Genomic DNA, 24,818 nt, shown 5'->3' with positions numbered 1-24,818 from the left:
GCAGGGGCTGACCAAACCAAGGCGGTGGGTCCTTCGCCCTGACCACAAACTCTTCATGGAATGGGTGGCTGCTGTTAATGTTGGGTCTCAATCAAAACCTGCTAATTAGCTGCAAACATTGGTCCCATTTTTGCCTCTGAGAAAGATACAGGTGCCAAGTTACATGTTTATGGGAAACAGAAAGATAACAATCTGGAGAAGCTTTTTAGTCTGAGATTTCAAAACTGTGGATTACCTTACCTGAGCACAAGAATATAAATTAACTGGCTATATACTCTCTAGGAAAATAGGAAATATTTGGGACTGTGCCTAAGGCCCGTGATAATTTCCAAGGCTATAAGTTTACATGTCAAACTACTGAAAAAAAATCTCTTGCATTTAGGTGATACTCAGCTAGAACAGAGGCTAGATTTTGGACATGGCAAAGCCAGGGTCTAAGGAGAGGGCGAGGTTTTTGGTGACCACCATCCATCATGGAAACCTGCCTGATGGGTGGCAAGGAGTGTGTTGGATGCTTACGGTTCTAAAGGCATTGTTTCAGACATCTTCCCTTTCCAGCTGTCCCACAGGATTACTGCAAAACTGATTTATGCAGGCTTTGGACAAGATATAAGGATTTATTATTGCTATTAATATATATTATTCCCTTAAACATTTTTCTGAGTTGCTGTAGAAGTGTTAAGTGCACTCTTGCAAAAGAAGAAGAGGAGATTCCTTCCCTGAAGAGCTTTCAGCACAGAAGGCAGACTGTGATTAGCAGTGCAGAGAAAAAAACCCACAAACATCACAGAGAAGAAAGTGGAAAGCTGGGTTATGAGATTGCCAGCCGAAAAGCATGCAGGAAGACAGGCTGGTTAGCAGCAGCCCTGAATGACAGGTGTGGTACAGTGTCCTGCTTGTGCTCTTTCTCCTCTGGGTTAGAACAGGAAGGTGATGACCTGGTGTATTCAGCAAGCCCTGAAGCTTTAGCCATACGAGGCTCAGCAACTGCTGTGCACAGGAAACGGCAATGCCAACAAAAAGAGCATCACTCCTAGCACTGCCTTCCTCCTGTCTGAGGGAGCCAGTCCTCGGAGGGAAGCTGTTGGCTCCCACCTCTTCCCACTTCCCACAGGAGCCCTGCGGACGCAGGTGTTCCCTGTATGCCACCCTCTGCATCCAGAATCGCTTCATCTCCCTAGTGCCATGTCACAGCTGTTTTCTGCTCTTCCCACTGTCCCATTTCTGCATGCTGCTGCACTCCCCACACACAGTCCCTCCTGGTGATGGCTCTGGTACGTAATGCCCTCACAAAAGGGACTAAGTAAATAACTCTTTGGGTAATCAGTCTGTAAGCATCTCAATACATCCAGTGTTTTCTGGCCCTGTCCTTGAGGCCTGTCAATATGAAGGTGTGAATACAGAAGCCTTAACCATATGAACTTCACTTGTAACCTGTGGTGTCTCTTGCAGGAGTGAGAAGACCATCAGTGGTCTGAAGGGCAGCTCTTTCTACAAGCTCCAGCTCTCCAGCAGAGCCTTCTCTAACACTCAGATGTGGCATCCATGTGGCACTATAAATAACCCATCTTATTGCCTCCTCTGGAATGATCACACCTCATACAGTGTAAGATCAGCTCCAGAGTTTAGGAGCTTTGGTGGCTTCTTCATCCATCCCAGTAACGAATTGGCTGGATGGTCACACTCAAAGAGTTGCAGTCAGTGGCTCAATGTCCAAGTGGAGACTGGTGATGAGTGGTATTTCTTAGGGGGCTCTACTGGGATAGATGCTGCTCGACACCTTTGTTGGTGACATGGTCAGTGAGATTGAGTGCACCCTCAGCAAGTTTGCAGACGACACCAGGCTGAGTGTTGCTATCGGCACACCTGAGGGACATGATGCCATCCAGAGGGATCTGGACAAGCTGAGGAAGTGGGCCCATGTGAACATCATGAGGTTCAACAAGGCCAATGCAGGCTGGGCATAGAATGGATTGAGAGCAGCCCTGAGGAGAAGGACCTGGGGGTGCTGGTGGACAAAAAGCTCAACATGGCCTGACAACGTGCGCTTGCTGCCCAGAGAGCCAGCCATAGCCTGGGCTGCATCACAAGAAGCGCGGCCAGCATGTCGAGGGAGGCCCACCTGGAGCACTGTGCTCAGCTCTGAGGCCCCCAGCACAGGGACATGGACATGTTGGACCAAGTCCAGAGGAGGCCACAAATATTATCAGAGGGCTGGAGCATCTCTCCTGTGGAGACAGGCTGAGAGCTGGGGTTGTTCAGCCTGGAGAAGAGAAGGCTCCGGGGAGACCTTGTAGTGGCCTTCAGTACCTAAAGGGGCCAACAAGAAAGGTAAAGAGGGACTTTTTACAAGGGCCTGTAGTGACAGGGCAAGGGGGAATGGCTTTAACCTAAAAGAAGGTTGATTCAGAGTAGATATAAGGCAGACATTCTGCACTGTGGGGCTGCTGAGGCACTGGCACAGGCTGCCCCGAGAAGCTGTGGCTGCCCCATCCCTGGCAGTGTTCCAGGCCAGGCTGGATGGGGCTTGGAGCAGCCTGGTCTGGTGGCAGGTGTCCCTGCCCATGGCTGGGGGGTTGGAACTGGATGGTCTTTCTGGTCCCTTCCAACCCAAACCATTCCATGATGCTTTCCCCCTTCCCACCTACACCTAATTCACACACAGCGCACATGAATGCACACTTTTCCATTATTTTGGAAATTCCCACCAATAACGATAAGGCAATTCTTGTGTAAATGCCACCTTTCTATGTAAGGACGGCATTGTAAGAGCAAGAGACAGCAGGGTGGTCTCAAGAAGGAACCAGTCTGGAGGAAAACACTAATGGGGTTGTGGGGGGTGTGGTGTGTGGGGAACCCCACCCCACGCCCTCAAACCAAAAAAGTTTCCTGAGGATCCCTCAAAGCTCAGTCACCCCTTCCTCAGAGACAGTAACATTTCAGAACAACCCACTAGATAAAGAACAGACCGATACAGATTTACTCAGAAATGAAACTCGCCTGTAAAAAAGCAGGGAGTTAGAAAAAGGGAAAACCAGTGTGGCCTGCGCAGTTACACCTGCAGCAGCACTCCCCGAGGAGCCGAGCAGCGATGCCTTTCGCTCCACCTACAGCCTTCAGGGACGTGTGTGTGGGGAGGTTAATGCACTGTCCTGCTGCGTAGCTCTAGCAAAGCTCTAATAAAGGCTCCTACCCTCCCACCCCCTTATCAAATGATTTTTGTCCATCCTTCCCTCTCATTTTCTGCCATCACGGTATGGCCAGGTCAGTGGCGGGAGCACAGGGGACCCTGCACGTACCCTCAGCGCTGGCATGCTCAGGGACCTGTTGCTGGCCATGCTGGGCTACCAGGGCTCGGGGCTGTGCTGGGAGCCCCTTGCCTCCGACAGACCCCAGCAGCGTCAACTTTTTCAGTGCAGGTGCCGCCTGTGTTTGGTATCCGGCACCAACTGAGACACCCCCTTGGTGCTTAAATAATAATGATGGATTTCTGCTCTGGAGTGATAGCTTGTGTTGTGCGGCTGGGTTAATGCATGTCAGCTGTCATCTTCCTTGTCAGCCACTGCTGTCAGTGAGCTGAGATAAGTAAATCTGTGATGATGCATATCCCAGAGAGAGCAGGGATTAAATATTTCATCGTTTCAGACACTGAAACGTCTCCTAATTTGCAGTCCTTTTCTAGTGGTCACATCCTCTCAGATCGCTGCAGCCCTGGGGGAGAGCGCAGGCTGCCTGGCTTCTGGGACTGCAGGGCAGGGGATTGCCGGCAGCAAAGTCCGTGCAGCTGGGGCGAGCCAAGCTGCTGCTTCAGTCCTGGCAAATTTAGCAATAAGCAGAAACTCAAGGAAAAATAAAAACCTCTTTTTTTTTTCTGATGTGCCTGATTAAGGCAGTTGAGCTTTTGTTACGCAGAGCAGGGAGAGGTGGCCAAGCACCCACCTTGGGCTGTCTCTGGGACATGCTGCTGAGCATCTGGTGCCATGGGCTGAGCATCTGCTGTGGTGGGGTGGCTCACTCCATGTGGGCAACACTATGGAGAGCATCAGCCATGGTTGTAGTTAGGTAAAGGTGGTTGTTTCATGGTGTTCCCAAAGTGGCGGGTCACCAAACCCTGGAGATGAGCTTGGTGGTCATTCCTACATCCTACGTCCCCTGCAGCACCATGTGTCTGTTCTGTTCTCCGAGGTTTTTCTCACAACCCATTGCTAGTAAAGTTCCATATTATTATTGACTGCTTGAAGACAGGGAAAAATGCCACCATTTAGATTTCTTCACTCTCCTGGGCTTTCCTGGTACTGCCTGTAGGAGCTTTATATTGGAGTTTTTTTCAGTGCAAAATACCAATTTATTGATACTGACGTTTTCTCAGGTCCTTCTTGTTTTTATCACATCAAAGCAGTTATTCTAGGGGGATGTGGAAAATGAAAGAAAGTGCTTGGTAAACAAGGTCTTGCCTACTTTGGAAACCGGCTTTTTTAGAGTAACTACCTACAGAACCAAATAAAAATGAAAATGTCTCCTTCTCCGTTCCACACCAGAAGGGAGAGAAGACCTGTCCTGTCAATGCTGCTCATGAAATGAAGTCCTTGTTTTCCAGAAAGCCTTAATGAGCCACAAACCTTCACAAACCAGGGAGACATACAAACACGAGCTTCTGAAAAGCCTGATTTCTTTCTTATTTCCTTCACATTTCCTGAGAGCTAGGGGTTTTCTTTGCAATTATGAGGAACAGAAGGGTTTTGGTGGTTGGTTGGTTGTTGGTTTTGGGTTTTGTTTTTTTTTGAAAGCTGAGATTCAAGTGTAGCATGTGACTCAGAGCTGGGACTTGGGAAAAAAAAATAGCATGAGCAGTTGTGACAGTTCTAAACCTGTAGGTAACTGCACATCTTCATCCTTTCCTCCTCTTTATATAATCTAATCTCCTCCCTTTGCTGTGCTTCTTATCTGGACAACAGATACACAGTATCTTCCATATGGGTACGTTCCTAGGTCTGTGGTTCTGCTGACTCTGGTATCTGAGGTCTGAGTAGCTGGAGCCCACCAGAAAACAAGAAGACAAGTGTTGAGGCTTTGCAAGTGGACCTTTCTGCTTCCCTGTTATGTGAAGTGACCAAATCAGTATTCTTCTGCGCATTGCTAAGTAGCAGCATTTCTGTGGGTTTTTTTTTTTTCATGCAAGAAAAATGTAGTTTGTGCTGTCTTAGATAAAACCAGCATATTTTATGAGATGCATTTCCCTCAGGCCCCAGGGAATAGAATTTGTTCTGTAATAAGAGACCAATGTGTTTTAATTGCTTGTTGTAGACTATTACCTGTTAAATTTGTCTGAGACTGTGACACCAGCAAAAACCTTCTTTTCTGTTTTGCTTCTTTCTACTTTAGAGCTGTCAAATAATTTCAATATCTAAGGATAAAACATGACAGATGACTCAAATATGTGGCAGGTCATAAAATACTGATCCTTCATGTTACCTGCTAATGGAACACACACTACCATGGGTAAATCTTTAACTGGGATTCCTGACTTCTGGTTGTTATAACACTAGTTTAGCTTGCAGTCTAAAATTATGTAGTAATGGGTTTTGTCCCAGAAAATGCTAAAGCCTGTCAATAAGGCATCAGTTTTACTTGTCTTAAACTAGTGCTTTTTATCTAGACTCCCAGCCATGTTTTCTGTTACAAACTACATCTGCTGGAAACCCTTTTGGACCTTTCTATTTCCTTTTTGACTCAGCAGAGCCAACTTGGCTTGTAAGTTCATACGACAATGAGAAGCACTGTGGATCTGTCAAGGATTTCCCATTGGGATTTTCTTTCCCAAGATAAGAACCTTCTCTTGATTACATATGAAAGAAATAAATCACGTTTACTAGATTATCTTTCAGGACTTTGGAATTTTCTGCTAAGCTTATAATTATCAGCTTTTTTTGGGTAATTTTCAACTAGCAATGACTCAGACTTTCTTGTCTGGTCCTCCATGAAAACTGTGTCCTTTTTGCTAAATGAAGGCAGCATTTGCTGACTAGAGCTCAGTGGATAAGATCTTTTGGCAGCAAGAAGGAGACAGTGCCCTACTTGAACCTACCTTTCAAGCAAAATGCTGGAAAATAGTGTTCAAAATTAGATTTGTAATCTCTGTTGAGCAGGGGCTGTGTCTCACACTAGTTTAGGAGCCAGAAAACAACCTCAATGCTTCTGGAGTGGAATGGTGGCAGCTGCCAGCCCTCCTGACTTGAGCCTGTAAGAGCAGATTTGTGTCACACCTTCTCTTCTAAAGCACTTCCTTGTCTGTGACTTCAAACTTCTCACAGGAAAGTTAACATTGTTCCTCTTACAAGGAGCCCTTTCTAGTGTGGTTACCATGTAACTGTGTGCTTTCAATGCAAAAGTATCCAGGGCCAGGTGAGCCCCAGTGCAAGGACCCATTGGAGACCAGCAGACATTCAGCCCTGAGAGTAGGAGGTCTTGGAGTCTGCCACTGCCCCTGCTGTTGTTGAGGAGAAGATCCCTCCTCTCCGTAAATCCTATGTCTGAGAAACTCACTGGCCCACAGGTGCCAAACTGGGTCTCTGCTCCAGGTGGGATGAACGGTGCAGAGCAGCAGATGTGCTTTAGGCTATTTTATTGGAAGCTGAAGGACGTATCCTCTGTGTGGCTTGGGAGGGCTGGGCGAGCTCTTCCATGCTGCACCGTGAAACTATTCCCAGGGCAAATCCAGCCCCAGGAGTGCTGAGAATCACAGGACAACACCTGCAAGCAAAAATACAACGCCTTGGAGGGGACAGCAGGAGTCCAGCGCAGCTTTGCAGCTGGGTTGCTCCCAGGCATCATTTGCCACACCTAGGAGATTTTGATAGTGCAGTTAGACCTTGTGAGCATGTCTCTCTGGTTTTAGGGCATCTTTGTGTAACCAAATTATCACTAGAACCAGCACTTTCACAATACTTCACCCACAAATTAAAATGAGGTGAGAAGACCAGCCCCTGTATCACAGCGGCCTCGTCAATGCTGGATGAAGTGAAAGAAAATCTACTGAAAGTATAGCACAAGTGTTTGATGCACACTGGTTGGTGTAGCTCCTGTGTGCTTGGAAGGTTATCTGTTTTCCACTTCTTATATAAACCTGTTTACTTAAAGACTTGAACCGTCCCTGCAAATCTTGTCTGTGGTATTCACCTTTGAGGCTATGATCTGAAAAACATTCTCACAGCATTTAGGAAACACTATTTAAGTAGACTGCTAAGAAAATGCATTAAAAACTTGATGGAAAAACATATTGTTAGAGTGGTGATTAGCAACTCGCTGTCCAGCTGAAGGACTGCATTTATTAGTTTCATAGGAATCTCTCTTAGGTCTGACGTTGTTAAAATATTTTCATTAACCATTTGGATAGTGGAATAGAGGATCTCCAATGGAATAGAGGATGGCGTCTGCCATTTGTAGCCCACAGTTCTCCAGGAGGGGCTGCAAGTGTGTTGTAACAAAAACAGTATTCAACATATATAATGAATTAGAGAAATGGCCTTAAAAAATAGGACACATTAAATAGCAATATGTACATGGGCAGAAGAAGGAGTTGTACCAAATATAAGTTAGGGACCAACTGACCACATGAGTCCATGGGGCCCCTTCTGTTGTGAAAAAGGACAAATGTGCAAGCAGGAAAATGTATCTGCAAGATGTGCAAAGCAGCTCTGCCAGGCTACTCAGCAAGGGCTCAGCTGTGTGGTTCGATTTTTGGCACTAGACTATGAGAGAGAAGTGGACCTACTGGGTAAAGACAAGAGCAGAGTGACAAGAGTGATCAGAAGCCTTGGAAATCTTAATGCAAGAGAAAATATGGGCAATTGAACTGTTTAGTCTAGAGGAAAGCAGACTTACCAGACATAACACTCTGAACTATGAAAAAAAGCTGCTGCAAAAGGGAAGGGAATAAATCATTCTCTCTGGGGATGTGACAAGTAATGGGCTTAAAGTGCAGCCAGGGAAATTTCACTTAGACAATAGGAAAAGCCTGCCTGGGATAAAGCCTGCTGGCCAGCAGAGCAGCTACTGGGAGAGGAGTGGGAGCCCCAGAGCGCTCCCCCCACCAAAATGCCCCCACTCCCTGCAGCCAGGCACAGCTGGAGGCACATAAAAAACCTGTATTGCACCCACTGACATCCCACAGGGAGAGAGGAGAAGAAAAATGCCGTCTCCATCTTACAACCCTTGCCCCACAGGAGGTAGGACAGCCCCTTGAAGAGGCTGCAATGCAGAGGCTATTTGTAAGCCAGGGCTCAGGTGGCAAGGGGTGACTTGCTGTTTGCAGTTCCCCCAGCTGGAGGGACTAACCTCCACAGGGACATCACTTTTTCTCCCCAGGTGACTTACACAAAGGGCATTTCCACTGATCAGGGAAAGAAAGATTCCCCAGCCCTTATCTCTGTGCCAACTGATCAGTTTATTTTTAACAGCAAGCTGCCATTAGCATTTGTTTGCTAAAAATAAACGTATTTCAAATGCAATTCATTACCTAGCGCATTAGGGTAAAGGCAATTTATGCTTCAGTCAAGAAGAAATATTTTTAAGAGCTAAATTGGTTCATGCAAATATCTGTGGCTTGTACTCAGCGTGTGTGGTACCAGCGGAGATGGGGCTTGGATTTCAGTCGATTGACGGGATAGATCACAAAATTCAGAAAGCTGTTGAGAAGCTTGGTGCAGTATCCTATTTTAACTTAATTAAAAACATGATCACAATTATGTAACAGAAAAACAAAAGAGAGGTGTGGGGTGTTAGAAACAGTTCTCCCTTACAGCTGCACCACAGCAGAATTGTAACAAATGGGCAGACGTTTTTTGGGGAAGGGTATTCTTTATTATATTGACCATAATGGCTTCCTAAAACCTAAACATAATTGCTTCTTGCTCACAGAACGGGGCAATATTACAAGGACATAGTTTTGAATCAGAATATGCCAGTGCATAAGGATTTTGAAGTGGGTTTAGATGAGCTGCTGAGCCAGGAGCTGGACGGTGAAGTCTGTTGAACCTGTCCTTCATGAAGCGCCTAGTCCCCTTTTGATATTTAAGAAATAATTTCAGCTCCCAGAATGTTTTGTGGAAATAAAGTATTTCACGCAAAGCTTGCTAGTTTTGATGACACTTTTAGCAGGATTTCTAGGGCATGTGGGGAATTACTGCTGTGAACCAAGGTTCACAAGTACGAACTGAACCTGAGGCTCACATGTCCCTCTCTCCTTTCCGTTAGAATTCAGAACAGAAATAGCATACCATAAACAAATAAAAAAATCATAAAAAGACAAAATCAACTCAAAGTCTTCAGGTTATCTGGGGGAAAAGCAAAGCTTTTCTTTCCAGCCAGTGCTAATGAGCAGGAGGCAGCAGGTCATGCAAAACCGGGACGGTGTGATTTTACCCACTAGAGGGGACTGCTGCACCTAGAGTTACCCGCTCACTCCCACCAGTACTGGTAATTTCAAAATCACTGGCATTACCAAGAAAATTAATTAGTGTTACTTGTAACATAATGCAAAACAGTGTAAAATTGGAAGAGGCCTGAAACCATTACTAAATGTTCAAAATGAAAAAATATTAACTCCTTCGGTTTAGGATCCTTCATTAAACAGTATTTTGAAGTTACCAGACTTTGCTTAAAAAGCGATTAAAATCTACTAGTTTATCTGAAAATTGTGAGCTTTTTTCCTACAGTTTTGCAACACACAGATGAAATACTTCAAACTAAAGCCCAGTCTGTTTAATCTCAGAAACTTTATCTATAAAACACTCGTGATGATTCACAGTAATTTGTGTTAAATGTGAAAAAGCCAACATCTTGCTGTCCCAACAGAGTTTGGTGGCAGGATCCTTAGCTAATTGCAATCACCTGAAACAAAATGCAGAGAGGCAGGTAAGAGCCCAGGTGTGCTTCCCACCTCCGAAGTGCTGCTGGGGGAATGCCACAGCTGATGGGACAAAGGAAGCTCTGAACGTGGGAGGAAAGCAAGCTCTGATTTCTTCTCATGGACTCTTATTTATATGGTTTTGGCACTTCAGCAGTTCATAGGTGCTTTTTTCACCAGAAACATCCACCAAAGTAGCACAAGTTACAGCACATGTGCAGTTATTGAGGTTTTAGATTCCAGGGATGGGGAGTGAGTTAGCACTGGTTCCCACTGGCAAGGGTGGTTTGGGGATTGGCGGTCCCAAGACTCGGGTTTGAAGCTGGCTGCTCCTGCCACTAGGCTTTGTTTTACACAGCTTTAATTGTATCAGCTCTTATTGAGGGACTAAGACAGCATTGCTGAGAGATGCTCCCCTCCCACTGCGATGCAGCCATAGGTGGGGTGTGCTGCAACCCCTCCCCTGCCGCAGGGCTGGCCCCGCGGGGGGACCAGTTTGCACCCCTGCCCACCACTGCACCACCTCTCTGGCAATTCCAACCCACTGGAGAGACAGACATTGATTCTTGATCCTGAAGTAACTCCTGTGGGCCCAACCGGACGGCAGGTTGCTGCTGTCAGAAACCTCTTCTTCCTCCCTTTACCCCTTATTTTCTTCCCTCCCTCCACAGGCAACAGGCACTTTTCTCCCACTCTTAAGGTTTTTGCTTCCTATACTCATCACAAGTTTCAATCTCCTCTGCCCTTTTCTACTTTCCATTCTCTTCTTTTTTATTCCAAGAAGAGAAAACGAGGGAGCACTGGCATCCCAATTATTTATATGTAAATATTTTCTCTACTTTTGTCCTGATTTAGCAAAACTTGGAGTCCTCCAGGAGCAGGCAAGAGTCCCTTCTATTCCCATCAGGCATCCTTGCAACTCCATTCCTGGCTAGCAAAGCAGTTTACAAGACCAATGGAAAACTGACATTCTTTTATCCCTGCTGCAAAACTTGTTTCTTAATTATGTCCCCTATTCTAAAATGTTTATGCGGCCTTAATCCTCCTAATATGTAGCATTTAATATGTATAAAAAGCCTCCTATGTACATCATCTCAGCACAGAATTTCAATTGCTGGAAAGGCTGAGAATGAATTAAAAAGGGAGCCCTGTGCATGGCAATGAGCTCATTTTGACAGGCTGACTTAATTTTAAATAATAAGGAAGTAATTTCCACCCCACTAAATGCCTGCATTTTCCTGCAAAAATAAACCACTATAGTCAGAAAGATACTCTTGAGAAATGTCTCTCATAGAGATAAGTAAACCAGATAGCAATTAAAAAAGTAAATAAATCATAATTACAATAGTAAAAGGTAGTACTAAGTATTAACGCACTTCAAGCCCAGCTGCTTTGATTGAGTTCTGCTTTATTTCATTAGCTTTATAATCAGAAAAATATCATCATCTGAAGATACGTAGATTTGAGCACAAATACCTCCAGCAGCTAGATATAGCTGTTGTAAGGACACAGTCACAACTGCCTGATGCAAAGAAAAGACCATGAGGAAATAAAAGACATGGGAAGATGTAGAGAAAGAGATTCCTACACCACCACCACTGCCCCAAAACTTCGCGGCTTGAAAATGTAATGTGCTCTGGATGGTCATGTGGAGGACGTGGTTTGCTTTTGTTGAAGCACGTCCAGAAGAATCGATGGTGCTCCCTGTGAGAATCAAGACACTATAATACTCATCAAGAACCGAGAGGGTGATGTTCATCTCTCTCTTCTAGAAGGGAGGATTCATTTCTGTACCCCAGACCAGCCAGGAAAGTTTTCCCATCGCCAGCCTGGGAACACAACAGGGCACATGGCACTCCAGTGAGGAAGGTTTGCACCAGGGCACCTGGGTCCACCCTAGCACCAGACTGTAGACTTCACTGTTTAATGAACTATGCACAGGCAGACCTGGTGGAGCCATGACCAGTGCTCCCATACCCTGGGGAGGGCTCTAACCACCAGACACCTTCCACATCTCTCCTGCACAGCATCGGCAGGGGATCTAGGTCATGGGTGTCTGTGTTTGTATCCATTCCCCTCTTCTCCACCTCTGGGCTGGGGTGTAGGGACCTCTCCTGGGATCTGGACAAAAAAGACCACCTTTTCATCCAACAGCATGGTGGTTTGAACATCCACCCACAAGGTGGGAGATCCTGGTAGAGCTCTAATCCTTGCAATAGCTGCTTGACTGCAAAGTCTTCTCTAAAATGCAGCTTGCTTTGTCCTATAAGTGAAACTGGGAGAAATGGAATAAAAAAACAAGATCAAGGATGACATTGTAGCCTGGTGATGGGGGCACTAAGCTGTTGAAAAGGTGATCTGACTTCCACTCTCTTCTTCCATTAATATTTAATAGTCATTAAATTAAAAGTCAGGGATGTGTAGGATTAACTACAGGTCAGCATCCTCATACTTATATCTGAATGAATGAGATAGTGTTAGTATGGATGGAAATAAGCTATTAGCAATGAGTGCGGCCAGTATGTCATTAACAGGCATGAATTTAAATGATTTAAACGCTGTCCCTGAGAAACCAAAACAATGAAATTGCTGCTCCAGTCCAGAGACCCACACAAACGTTGCACCAGTGCCGAAACCTCCTCCAGCACAGATGCTCACCGAGATCTGAAACAGTTTGGCACAAATCAGCCCTTTCTGTGGATTTGCTCAAGGGACTTGCGAGAGACTGACACTGCTGATCACTGAGAAAACAGCTGTAAACAGCTTTTCATGCACTCAGAGCAGCGATCACAAAACAGCAGTCTTTGAAGGATGCTGTAACTGAGCCACCTGCACTGCCAGCAGAGGAGGTGAGTGCCTTGCGCAGGAGGATGCCAGGCTCCTGCCGCACCAAGCTGTCAGGCTCAGGTTTAGTTTGCAGAGTCTAATAGGCTGATGGCCAAAGCCACGGGAGTGTCCTCCTGCCTCCCCCCAGCCCGACCCTGTCACCAAGGCATGGAAAAGCCGCAGCCCAACTTCTCTGCTGCAGTTCCGATTTCAGGTGCAACCTGGGAACGCCATTGATTGCAGCTGTTAGTGCAGGATTTCCTCATCCTTTCCATGCTCGTTAAAACGAAAAGCAGTCTAATCCCAAGCAGCCCTCCCACATCTGGAGGAACCACACGTGAAGGCTCTGATGGGCAGCTTGTCCCCTCATCCCATGGGCAGATTGTCCCCTTATCCCTCAGCGGAGGGAGGTGGGCTTGTTTGCCATCTTCCCTGGCGCAGGAAGGGCTTCCCTCCAGAGGGATGCCTGCTGCACTTGACCGGGCAGCTCAGATCTCAAGCACCTTCTTTTCCCACAGTTGCTAAGAAACCACAACAGTCGTCTCAGCTGCTGAAACAACTGTTTAGTATATTTTTTCCTCTGTTTGTCTCATTGTGGGCAACGACAGCTTTAAGCCTCTCAGGACATTCCCTGCACTCCTTGTGAAGAGCTGGGCAAGCACGATGCTGGGGAGGAGGGTTTGTCCTCAGTAGCTTTTGCAGGAGGACTCCAATTGCACTGGTTGGTTCCATACGTGGCCATCAGGAAGTTCTTAAACTGTCTGCAGGAGTCTCAGAGAAGCTTATTCACAGGAGTCATTCAAGAGCTGTTTCAGCTGCCCTTACAGCTGGTGTTGGTGCATCCACCTGAGTCACCAGTAGCTCCAGCTACGGCTTTGATGAAACCTGTTGTCCAGCTCCTGCCATACATCAGTGTTGCAAATGACCCTGTTTATCCCTTTGTAGGCCTGGCTCTGGCTAGTGTTTTACCCACGGCCATCTGCAGGGTCCCGGGCAGAAGGGACGATGCCAACTGTCCTGCAGAATTATGGCTCTCCTTGCTGGAGCGCCATCAGGGAAAAGACCATGTGCACACCTTTTACAGCTGAGAGCCAGCCAGGGAGCCACTGAAGAACATAACCCCACAGGAGTTATACCTGCTGGGAACACCACCCGGGAGGAAACTCCCACCTGCATTTAGCTGCAAGAACAGAAACAAGTGAGAAAAGAGTCTTGGGCAAAGGGCAGGGAGCTGACCTCCGGTCAAGGCAAAGGTAGGTTTCCAGATCCACTTTGTGTAGTAGTAGCTCAAGGCATTTGCCTCTGGTTGAACGGGACCAGGAAGCTGATGGTAAACCTCAGGGAATAATCTCCCCGGCAGAAATGACTCCGATAACTTCACTTCTTTATTTCTCTGTCATGTAAGGATTTTTCAAAGTTCAGCTGCACGCTCAATATCAATAGTAGGTCCAACTCTGCAGAGACCTGCGGTGTCTTGGAAATGTCACCTATCAAGATACACAAATAAAGCTAAACCAACCTCAAAATATTAACTACTCTGTGTATTTTCTAATGGATTGCCATTCAACTGGATTCCCATTCCTGGCACAACGCCTGTACATTCTGCTGGTTCCCCAGTGGGCTCGGGTTGTTTTTATGAAGTGGTTACGTGTTGTACTTCGCTCATGTGAAACCTCCTCCTTCCTGATGGAGCTGTGGCTCTGGTAGAGAGTTACAACCTTTTGTCCTGCAGCCTTGGTGGAAACTGGTTGTTGTATCAGCTTGTATATTTTGTAACTCCAGCAAATAAATCTGGATGTTGTGCACCTCAGTAAAACAGAGATCTCTACTGCGTGAGAAAAAAGTGACACAGCGCTGGCAGCAGGAGGGACCTGGGCTGAGCTTTTGAACTAAGGATGCTCTGCTGAGCCAGCACTCCGGGGAGCTCCTGCTCTGTGATGGGGGGTGGGGAGCTAAGGAGGCGTTATTGTAATTGCATAAATATTGTAATGAGATAAATACAGGGTTGGTGGGAACATGAGGGCATGCGAAGGGCAGGTTGCATAGGAGCCAGGGTGGCAGTGCTCCCCGGGGGAACAGGCATTCCTCAGGAGCAGGTAGGTGGGAAAACACAGTTCTCCCTCTTCTGTGTCAGGTCAGACCAGAGGTCTGCTCACCCTGTTCCTTTTTTCTGACAGTGGCCAGCAGTGGATATGCAGGGCAGCGCGGGATGGGGAAAGCCATAGGGATGTTTCCCCAGAATATTGTACCATTCACCAAAATTTGCAGCGTGGGGCCTTCAGGAGCCCAACAGGCGTCATTGCACATAAGTACCTTGCAAGTCTTTCTTCCATGAATATATCCAGCTGTTTCGTGAACCCTTGTAGCACGTACAGTCTCAGAGGGGCAACTACAGGCAAGTGAAGTCCAGGTCACACAGACATTGCTGCTTGCCTGGCCTGAACCCTCAGCCCAAGGCACTGTGCCAACCCCTAAACCACCTTCGTCTCCTGAGGGTGAATCAGCATTGACCTCACTTCAAACTCCCCAGCAGGCAACGTTCACCCAGTCAGTCATTAATTTTTCAAGTGGGGTGTGTGGCTTCAGATTTAAAAGGAAAAAAAGGCTGTTCCCTCAATCCCAACAGCATGGCTGACAGTGATCTTGTGCGTGCCCCACGCTAAAGCAGAGAGGGAGGGTGTCTGCGGGTCATGGAAACAGTTTGCTGCACCTTCTGGTAGTATCACGGATGGTGAGGAAAAACAGGAACATGAGGATTTCTGATTAGCTGGGTAAATGGCCAAGTTGCCTAATTGGGTTCCTCCAGACAGCTGCTATCCTTAGCAAGAAACATGACTGTATTATTCTATAATGGCACAGTGTTTAACAAATCCTGCCAAAAGAATATATGGTCCCTGTTTTTCTATTCCTTTGAGCAAAATATTCCTGTTTTTTCCAAATGTTTCTATCAGACAATGTTTAAAAACATATTTGACTGACTGACTGAGTTTATTGTTCCTGAAAAGAGGCTGGAACAAGCCTTCAGGATGCTCTAATTAGAAAACCAGCTTCTATCCCAACAGGTGGTAAGAGGAGACTGCCATACCCTGGACATCGCTAGGATGAAGTGTTTTAAACCAACTTGGATGATTTTTTTGTGTTACATTTTCTACCTGGGAAATGACATAGGCTATTTGCTGCACTGATTCGAACCCCCAGACCAGCACTGGGATGTTACTACCTGGTTCACAGGCTTTTCAAGGGAGTCTAAGTGCAACCTGTGCTTTTGTTGATGCAGGTAGTCTATAAATACTGCCTGTTGCCTTTCATACAACATGGTCAACAAAGGTTATGTGAAGGAGGCAGTTTTTGTAGGACTCAGTAAACTTTACTATTGTCAGTGACAGAGTTGCCTTTAAAGCTGATGAAAAGCTGTGCACTTTTGTAAGCCTCTGGACCAAGATCACGGATCCTGGGCATGTAAACTACAAGTCAATTAAATTCTAAGCATGTGAATGGAGCATCATAATATTTTATACAGGCTATAATTAATTAGACATAAAATGTACAAGCAATGCAGTTAAGTTACGACTTGCACATATTTGGCAACATTATTGAAAACCTATTACAAATGGCTTGACAACTGGCAAAATGGAATTAGCCCTTTCAAAACCTCTAATTTTGGATGTCATTTCTGTAGCAACTTCATCTTTCAGAAAAAAGCCCAAATATCCAGACTTTAAAAACTTAACCCTTTTAAGTCTAGTGCGGGGTACCCAAAATCATGAACCACCAACACCTGTAAGTACTCTGGGTCACAGACTTGAACGAACCACTCTTGTGCATGCTTCCTTAAATCATCAGTATAAAATAGCTGTACTCATTTTTTGTGTATTAACTTTGATATGTAATTGAGAAGTCTATTCACCACTCTACAGTGATCTATTTAATCACAACTAATTATTGCTATTTAGAAATCTTTGTGGCATCTCTGATCTTTCTAACTTATTATGAACATTGTCTTTAATCTGAAAATGCACATATTAATTACAAACTACTTCAGAGATGGCTGCTGTCAGGCAAATAATTTTTTGTAAACCAGCTGAAATAAGCTGCTCAGGGAAATTGTGGGGGTTACAGTAAATATTTTTCAGCCTCATATCTGGCTTAAGAACCAAATACAAGGTAGAGATGAATGCATATCCTCTGGATGGTGGGTACTAAACTCTGCTCAATACAGTCTACTCAGTATCTTATGGTTATACTGTCACTTTCTTTTAATTTTCCCTCTGGGAAAAAAATAATTATCTGGACATAGACATCCTGAGACACTTTCCTGATCCAAATTTCATTCATAAATTCCTTTTCATTTTCGAGAGGGATCTTTTCTTCAATATAATTTTAATGTATTGCTAGATCTTTTAGAGACATTTGAAATACTCTCCATTCCACATAATTTAGAATGGAGGCAGGAAACACGCAGGGCCTGTGTCTCCCCCCCCCCCCCCCCAAAAAAAAAAAAAAGGATGTTTTCAAGCCAGTATGAGCTGTGGGTCCCCTGCTACAAAAACAAATGACAGGTGAAGGCTGGCTCTTGTTTACTTCGAGGTAAATTCAAGCAAGGCTAACTTTGGCAGGAGCATGGCATTGATTTCTCCTCCAGCTGCTCCACACATATTTTGTCTCCACAGAGGACTGTAGAGCAAGGGAGTTATTGCATGTGTGTCATCAAAGGCAGTACCTCAACGCCAGAGGCAGGAGTAGGTGGGAGTCCAAAGGATGACTTAAATATAGCACAGACAAGCCGGATTTCCCGAAAATGGCTCAAACCCATGGAAAACTTGAAGATTGGTATGGTTTGAAAGTCTCTCTGGTGTCACTGCGGGAGGAGGTTTTGTGTTGCAGGAGGCCTGAGATGGGAGAAGGAGGGACCGTGAAGAGGAAAGGGAAATGAGTAATCTGGAGGAAAGGAGGAGATAATCAGGAAAAGCCATAGGAGTAGTTTTATGGGAACTTTCGAAAGGTTGGACCATGATCTTGACAAAGAGGAGGAAGATGAAGCAGTGAAAGGATTTAGTGTGGTTTGCTAAGGAATCGAAGCAAGGAATTGATTTGAGCTGTGACATTTTGAGGGAAGACATGGTGAGGATCAAGAGAGCCAGAACAGAGAAGGTCACAGATACTGAGGATGAAGCTATCAGGGACTTACTGTGGGAACAAATAATAATAGATAGTTTTGCAGGACAATCTTGAGGGAATGTCAGCAGGATTAAATAACAGCATCAGTCTGGAAAGAACAGGGAAGATGGTGATAATGTTTAAAATAACACTGAGGGTGTGTGCTGCCTGGATGCAGAAGCTAATAGGCTTCCCAACTACAATCAGACAGGGTAGGCATGCGAGGTAAGATATGGGGGTCAGTTTTAACTACAGCTGTATAGTTAAATGAAACTAACTGGCATTACTGTTTTGGAAAGCGGAGATCTGCCTGCAGAAGAGAGAGGGAGGTATTTTTTAAAAAAAAAGAGGCAAAGAAGGAGACTCCAGGGGAATGAATGATGTTTCCAGAAGCTGACATTGCTAAGGAGAAGGATTTAAAAAGAGCATGGACAACAGCTGCACTGAAACATGTGAGGGAAGAAAGGCACAAAATAGACTTTGGCAGTATAAAGGACAGAGGTGAGGGATGTAGGGATAAGGCAAGGCTGTCTGGAAAGCTATCCAGCATCCTGATTTTCAGCCTGGTGTTGGGTCTGGCTGAGCCCTGTAGCAGCCCTCCTAGTGCTGTGCTTTGATTCGGTAGCTAAAAAGGTGGTGCTAAAACTCCAGGGTTCTGGCTGCTGCTGAGCAGGGCTCGCACAGCACCAAGGCTGCCTCTCCAGCCTTCCCCCCCTCAGCAGCAGGACGGGGGTGGGAAAGATCTTGGGAGGGGACACAGCCAGGACAGATGGCCCAGAGTCACCACCGGGATATTCCATACCATATAACGTCTGCTTAGATATGAAAGCTAAGAGAAAGGAGGCGGGGGGGTGGGGGTGGGGGGCACTCGTTATTTATGATGTTTGTCTTCCAGAGCAACCACTACGCGTATTGAAGCCCTGCTTCCTGGGAAGTGGCTGAACATCGCCTGCTGATGAGAAGTAGAGAATAACAGATTTTGGGGTTTTTTGCTTCTGTATGCGTGACTTCTGCTATCGTTTCATTAAACTGTCTTTATCCTGATCCACAACATTTTTTTCATCTTATTTTCTCCCCCTCGACCTTCTCCCATTCTGCTGAGGAGTGGAGTGCTGGAGCAGCTTGGTGGGCACCTAGCATCCAGCCAAGGTCAACCCACCGCACTGGTGCAGCTCCCCCATGTACAGGTACTCTTGCCCTGCTCAGAAATGTTGCCTAGGCAGCATTTGAGTATTTTTGATATTTGCTGCAAAAGTTTTGCAGGTTGGAGGTGCACGTGGGCAGATCCACTCACTGTGAGATGCATGCTCCCTTGGTCCAATCTGTATCGCACACTGATGCCATGAGTACGTGCCTGGGATGTGTCAGACCTGGAGGTCACAGTGCCTGTGAACACGCCTGTATCCAGGAGAAACATCCCCTTTCTCTGCTCTTAACAAATGTCCCTTTCCCACATATCTGGGCAGAATCAAATTTTACAAACCAAAAGGATTATGCGCTGGATATTGCATGTACCATTGACTGTATGTAACTATGCACCTCTGATCTCAACCAGGGACCATCTGACCCACTGATTTTGGGGTGGTTGGGTGTGCCATGTCCTTGAGTCAGGCATCTAAAGTCTGTTCCACAGGGTTTATATGATATTCAGCCAGAGGCGAGCATGCTCCACACAGAGATACGCTATTGATAGTGAGATGTAATGACTTAGATGAAATCATTACTTATCCTTCCAGTAAGTTGTGTCCTGATTTAGTAACAAATTCCATTTGTAGATCATATTGTCTCCGGTGAGTCTGCTTTACAACAGCAGTGCAAACAAATTAAAAAAGTTTTGATACGCTTTTATCAAAGATCTGTCCCTAGTGTCCTTTGATTTACTTCTTGAGATCTCCTCTGGCACGAACTGGATGGAAGCAATATTTTCTCCCCCTCAAAGCTGATCTGAGCTTAAGCACCTCTGAGAATATATCAGCTTTGCCTTCAGAGCTGGCTTCAGGCATTCTGGAGAATGACTGCCCTCCCCTTAATATATAACGGGCTGAGGATAGCTGTATGCCTTCATTTCAGGAAATTGCTTTTTTTATGCATTTCCTTGGCATCCAGATGGTGGTGCTCTGTGTGTCCCGAGCCAACACCAAAATGAAAAAAACCCTGCTGCCCTTTCTTGCTGGTTGACAAAGGGCGCTACAGAGGTACCTGCTCTCCTTGCCTTTAACCACCCTTCCCTCTCTGGTGAGTACCAAAATCAACAACAGATCTCATTTGTCAGCAGGGAAAGATTTTTGCATTTTGCGATTTTTATAATTCTGTCACAGAGATTAGGGATGGGAATAACCTTGTAATTACCCTTTACACCACTCCAAGTCCATTGAAGATGGTTAAGATGGTTCTCTACAGCAGGAGGTATGGTTTCCAGTGCACATTTTGGTATGAAACAAATCTGGAATGGGAAAATCACTGGTTCCATGGGCATCAGTATAGTCTTTTCTACCTCTAGTCTTCCAGAGGATCACTTTCTGCTGAAAATGCTGTCATGAAGAAGATGAGCATTTGTGCTTATAGTGCCAACATGATTATCAGTGGGACTACAAAAGGGAAATGTATCTTAAGAAATAAGAAAATGCTCCTAAAGATGAGCATGTAGAATGACTGGAAAATCCAGAATAGCCATTTGTCAGGAAGACAAGTAAAGGGGCGTGTACAACAGCATCAGTCAGTTCTAGCTCAGCTCACGGATAATAACTTCCCAGGTTAATACATTGACGGGTTGTAAAATGCTACTACAGGTTTCTGCCTGCTAAATTCTTTAGGTAGTCTGAATGCCAACAACACACAGCAAATGCAACCCTTAAGACAGTGGATGACTTCTGATCCTTTGGGTAGGTTTGAGGATGAGTCATTCGGACCTGGTCCCAAAGCACAGTGGTTCCCATGGGACTGAGAGCATCCACTTGATGCAGGAGTCCCTGGGGTAGGGCAGGCTTTAGGGTTGCAGATACCAGCACAGCCAGAACATGTGGGGTTCAGACACAAGCCCAGCCAAGCTGTCTTCCATGGCGAGCATGAGAGAGAGACCCTGTTCTTGTCTATGAACAACCCCAGGATCTTTGTCCTGCTTCAGCTCTTCATGGTCTGCCTGATGGCTGTTGGCCAGCCTTGGAAAAGATTGGCATTTTGGGGCCTCGTGATGCAGAAAGGTTGGCCAGCCCTAGTGAAGGATTGTAACTGTGCTCTGCTGAAGGAAGGAAAGTTTGAGGTTGGCTGAGCTTTTCAATGTCTTTGATAAAGACCCTACAATTTTCACACGTCAGCAAGTTGGATAGTCTTTGGGCAAGGGAGGCATTGGTATTCCACTGGGCAGATTTCGCTTTCTCAGTCGTCCCATGGGCTTTCAGGAGCAAGTTGGTCTGTGGCCATCAGCCAGCAAAACACTTAGATGAGAGCACACCTCTCAGTCCATGGATCATCCTGCTGAATTTGTTAGGGCTCCTTACACACTTCCAGGAAACAATGTGCTTTGCTGGGTTGGGTCCAGCTTCTCTCTCATGTCCCCATTTGTGTAAAACTCCTTCATATCCCTTGAAGCCATATTGATATGCTGGATGGGCTATGGACGCTGCCTGAGAATGCACTGCTTGCTTGAGTCGCAGCCACACTTCTGAAAATGAGTAAGTAGGGTATGCTTTTGCTTAAAGTTAAAAAGCACTGTTCTGGGTTGCAAGCAATATGAGCATCAGGAAAAGGAGAGCTGTGCCTACGCACTGTTCTGGTGAGAAACACATGTACTCGTCTTTACTCCCCAAATAGTAACACTTTGAGCTCAAAGTTGGCAATGCTGGAAGTGATCACACGTGGCTGAAAACAGCAGGTGGGAGCAGAAGAAGATATGGAGTGTGTACCTTTTTTGTCATGGAGGGATCACAGAACCCCAAAGGTGGCACTGCAACAGCAGCTTGGGCAAGCATGACGGGATGAGGCAAGTGGAAATGTTGGGATAGAAGACCTTGTGGAGATGACAGAGACCAGCATACATATCTAGCAGCAAAGGACTGCCAGGGTTTAGGGCATGAGACAAAAAACGTCCTGATGAGGGCATGGCTAGCTTCACGGTGCAGAGAATATCTAAACACAGGGAACAGAGGAACCCAAACAGTAGGCAAGTGAGCTGGCAGTGATAATTTCAGAGAGCACTGGCTTTTGCTTAGTGCTGCTGTTGGGCAGATGAAGCAGCAGGCAGTAGCAGTGTTGACAGATTCACAGCCACCCAGCATCACTGTGAGGAGCTATGTCCCTGCCTGGGAAGCGCAGAGGGTTTCATGGTAAATCCCAAGGCATGTGTTCCTGTTAATGAAACAGGAGAGATGTTGGAAATAAGTCTCCTAATCAGACATGGTCAGAGATGGGTGTGGCTGAAGGTTGAATGAAATTGTAGGAGACCATTTTGATCAATGATGGCAATCTGTGAATAATTTTCTGAGGATTTAACCTTCATGGGAGGGATAAAACTGCACCGTAGGTCATTAGAAAAAGTAGTCCCATCATTTGCTCAGAACGATATAAGTGGAGAAGGTAACTTGCAGGATTTGGTGAAGGATGGATGCTCTGAGGCTCAAAGAGGAAGGCAGCCAAGACAACATGGTTTGCAGAAGGACACATGAGAGCATGATCCAGCGGGCCATGGCAGCTGGCTCTGTGGCTAGTGCTGGAGTTGGCTGAGTATGTAATAGCTTACGCTAACAGGCAGGAGCAGTGTGCGTGGACTTACACCCTTGTGTGTATGTGTGCAAGAGGGAGATGGTGACCTGCAGTGGTTCTTCAAGTCTGTCTTCTCTTACCGGCAGATTTGTGTCCTGGTGTCAGCCACTTACACATGCGCATAATTTAGAGCAGTGATTAAATTTTGTGGCTGAGGCTGTTAACATCATTTAAAATAACAGAATCATATGAAAACACGGCAGGAGATAACTTCAGGAGGTCATGCAGACCACTGCTTGTCCCAAGGTAGGCTAATTGCACCAGTGTCGCTTCCGATGTGTTTGAATAATTTGTCCCTGAGGCTCTCCAACACTGGAAACTCACAGTACCCTTAGGGAATTGTTTCTGGGTTCACTTTCCTCACTGCTGAAAAGGCTGTGGGATTTTTGTTTGTCATATCTGATTTGAATATTTCTTTCTGGAATTTGAAACATGCTTGCAGGTGCTATTATCCATATACAGGCACTGAAAACCAAGAACAGTCACTTGTTTACGGACTGCTCCCTCACACTTGTAAACCAAGAGAGCTGAGCTGGAGATGTCCCTGCCATGCAAGGGAAATCAGTGGGGAAAACAGGCTTCTTCCAGCAGCACCAGCCTGGCAGAGACCAGAGATGGTTAAGTAAGGACATCAGCGTGAAACACCAGGTTATACAAGTGAATAGACTGAAACATTGCATGGCTCAGCAGTTCTCGGCCAGATACAAGGGTCTGAGAGACGGCTGGTTGCAGCAGTGGGGGTCAGAGAGTTGAGAGGAGGGAGTAGCAACCTGGGGAATTAGCCCAATTCAGGGAATCTGAACTTTGGACTAAGAGTAGTTTAGGGGAAGAAAACAGGAGCAAAAATGCTTAATTGGGTGCTTTGGGAGGATGGACTATTTCTTCTCACAGTGGCACAGTGCAGCAAGACTCAGGCAAACTCAGGATCCTTAAGTGGTGCTAGAGATGGATCTGTGAGTTGGCCCCTATCAAAAATGATCTGTGGGACATCCATTTACCATGCGCAATGGGACGTCCATTTACCATGCACAACAACTGTGGGTAGATGTTGGCTGTTGTTTTGTTTTGCTGTGCAGGAATGCAGAAGGTGGGTCTTCTAACAGCAAGGGGAGGAGGTGGGAGGCTATGGGGTGGTCCAGCTCTGCGTGTCTGTCATGGCTCCAGCTTCCCTGAGGAGACGTATTTCTTGGGGAGTGAAGGGGCTCAGCTTAAGAAGGAGCACGGTGACTTTTTGGCAGGTGGGAACAGCGATCTGTGGTGGTGCTCCTGCCTCGGGGCGTCAGTTGAGTATCAGAGGCTCTGAGTGCTGGTGGGAACTCACCAAGGAGGAGGAGGCAGGAAAATCACAAACCCATTACTGACTCCCTTTCTTTTCAGCAACCCATCCCCAGCACTAACCGTATTTGAAAATACAGCTTCCAGGCTTCCTTTGCAATGAAAGCTTCTTTCAAAAAACAACCTTGCTCTGTAGAGACTTATTTTGCCAGCCCTATTTTTCCCTAGCTTTGAGTTCACCATTGATGTTAATTAGGACTTCCTTAGCCTCATTAGCCTGGTGTTTTCCTTTGTTACTGAGAACGGTGAAGGTGACCTTGCTTGCCATGTGGATTTTCTCAGCTCTGACAGTCTAATCATTAATGTCTTAGGAACAGAGGTAGGGTTCTTACACGGGAAACTTGAGAACAGCTATAAAAACATCATGTAGACAGCTGTCAGTGTCAGCTGGCGTAGTTCCAGTAATTCAGAACTAGATGTGTTTCTGATAAACCATCCTGTTCTCACACAACACATGCTGTAACTCCACACGTATTACACACATTGGGTGCAATGGAGTAAAGTGATATTTTTGATGCATGACAAGAAAATACAACAAATACCTACATATGTAGCTCCGTTGCACGTGGCTGAACTGGGTATACTGAGACTAACAACCAGCATTTGATAATCTCCATTTTATTATCCAGAAAAGTGGAACAGTGACCAGCGCACTGATCTCTGGTGATCTGGTTTCAAATCATAGCTTACAGCATAGCAAAAGATATTTTGGTGGCTTCATGCTACTCCCCACCCATACAGCCAGGAAATCACAGAATCATTGACAACTCTAAGTAGGAAGGGACTTCTGGAAGTCATGTATTCCAATTCCCTGCTCAGAGCAGATCCAACCAAAGCA

General features: G+C 45.9%; 1 protein-coding gene across 2 annotated transcripts in view; it reads right to left on the bottom strand.

Annotated features, from left to right (window-relative positions):
- Positions 1 to 24,818, bottom strand: part of LHFPL3 (LHFPL tetraspan subfamily member 3) — a 251,046-nt gene that overhangs the window by 11,247 nt on the left and 214,981 nt on the right. The window lies entirely within an intron of this gene.

The sequence above is a fragment of the Falco naumanni genome, chromosome 5 (assembly GCF_017639655.2).
Source record: "Falco naumanni isolate bFalNau1 chromosome 5, bFalNau1.pat, whole genome shotgun sequence".
Taxonomy (NCBI): domain Eukaryota; kingdom Metazoa; phylum Chordata; class Aves; order Falconiformes; family Falconidae; genus Falco; species Falco naumanni.
This window is presented reverse-complemented; position numbering and strand designations above follow the sequence as displayed.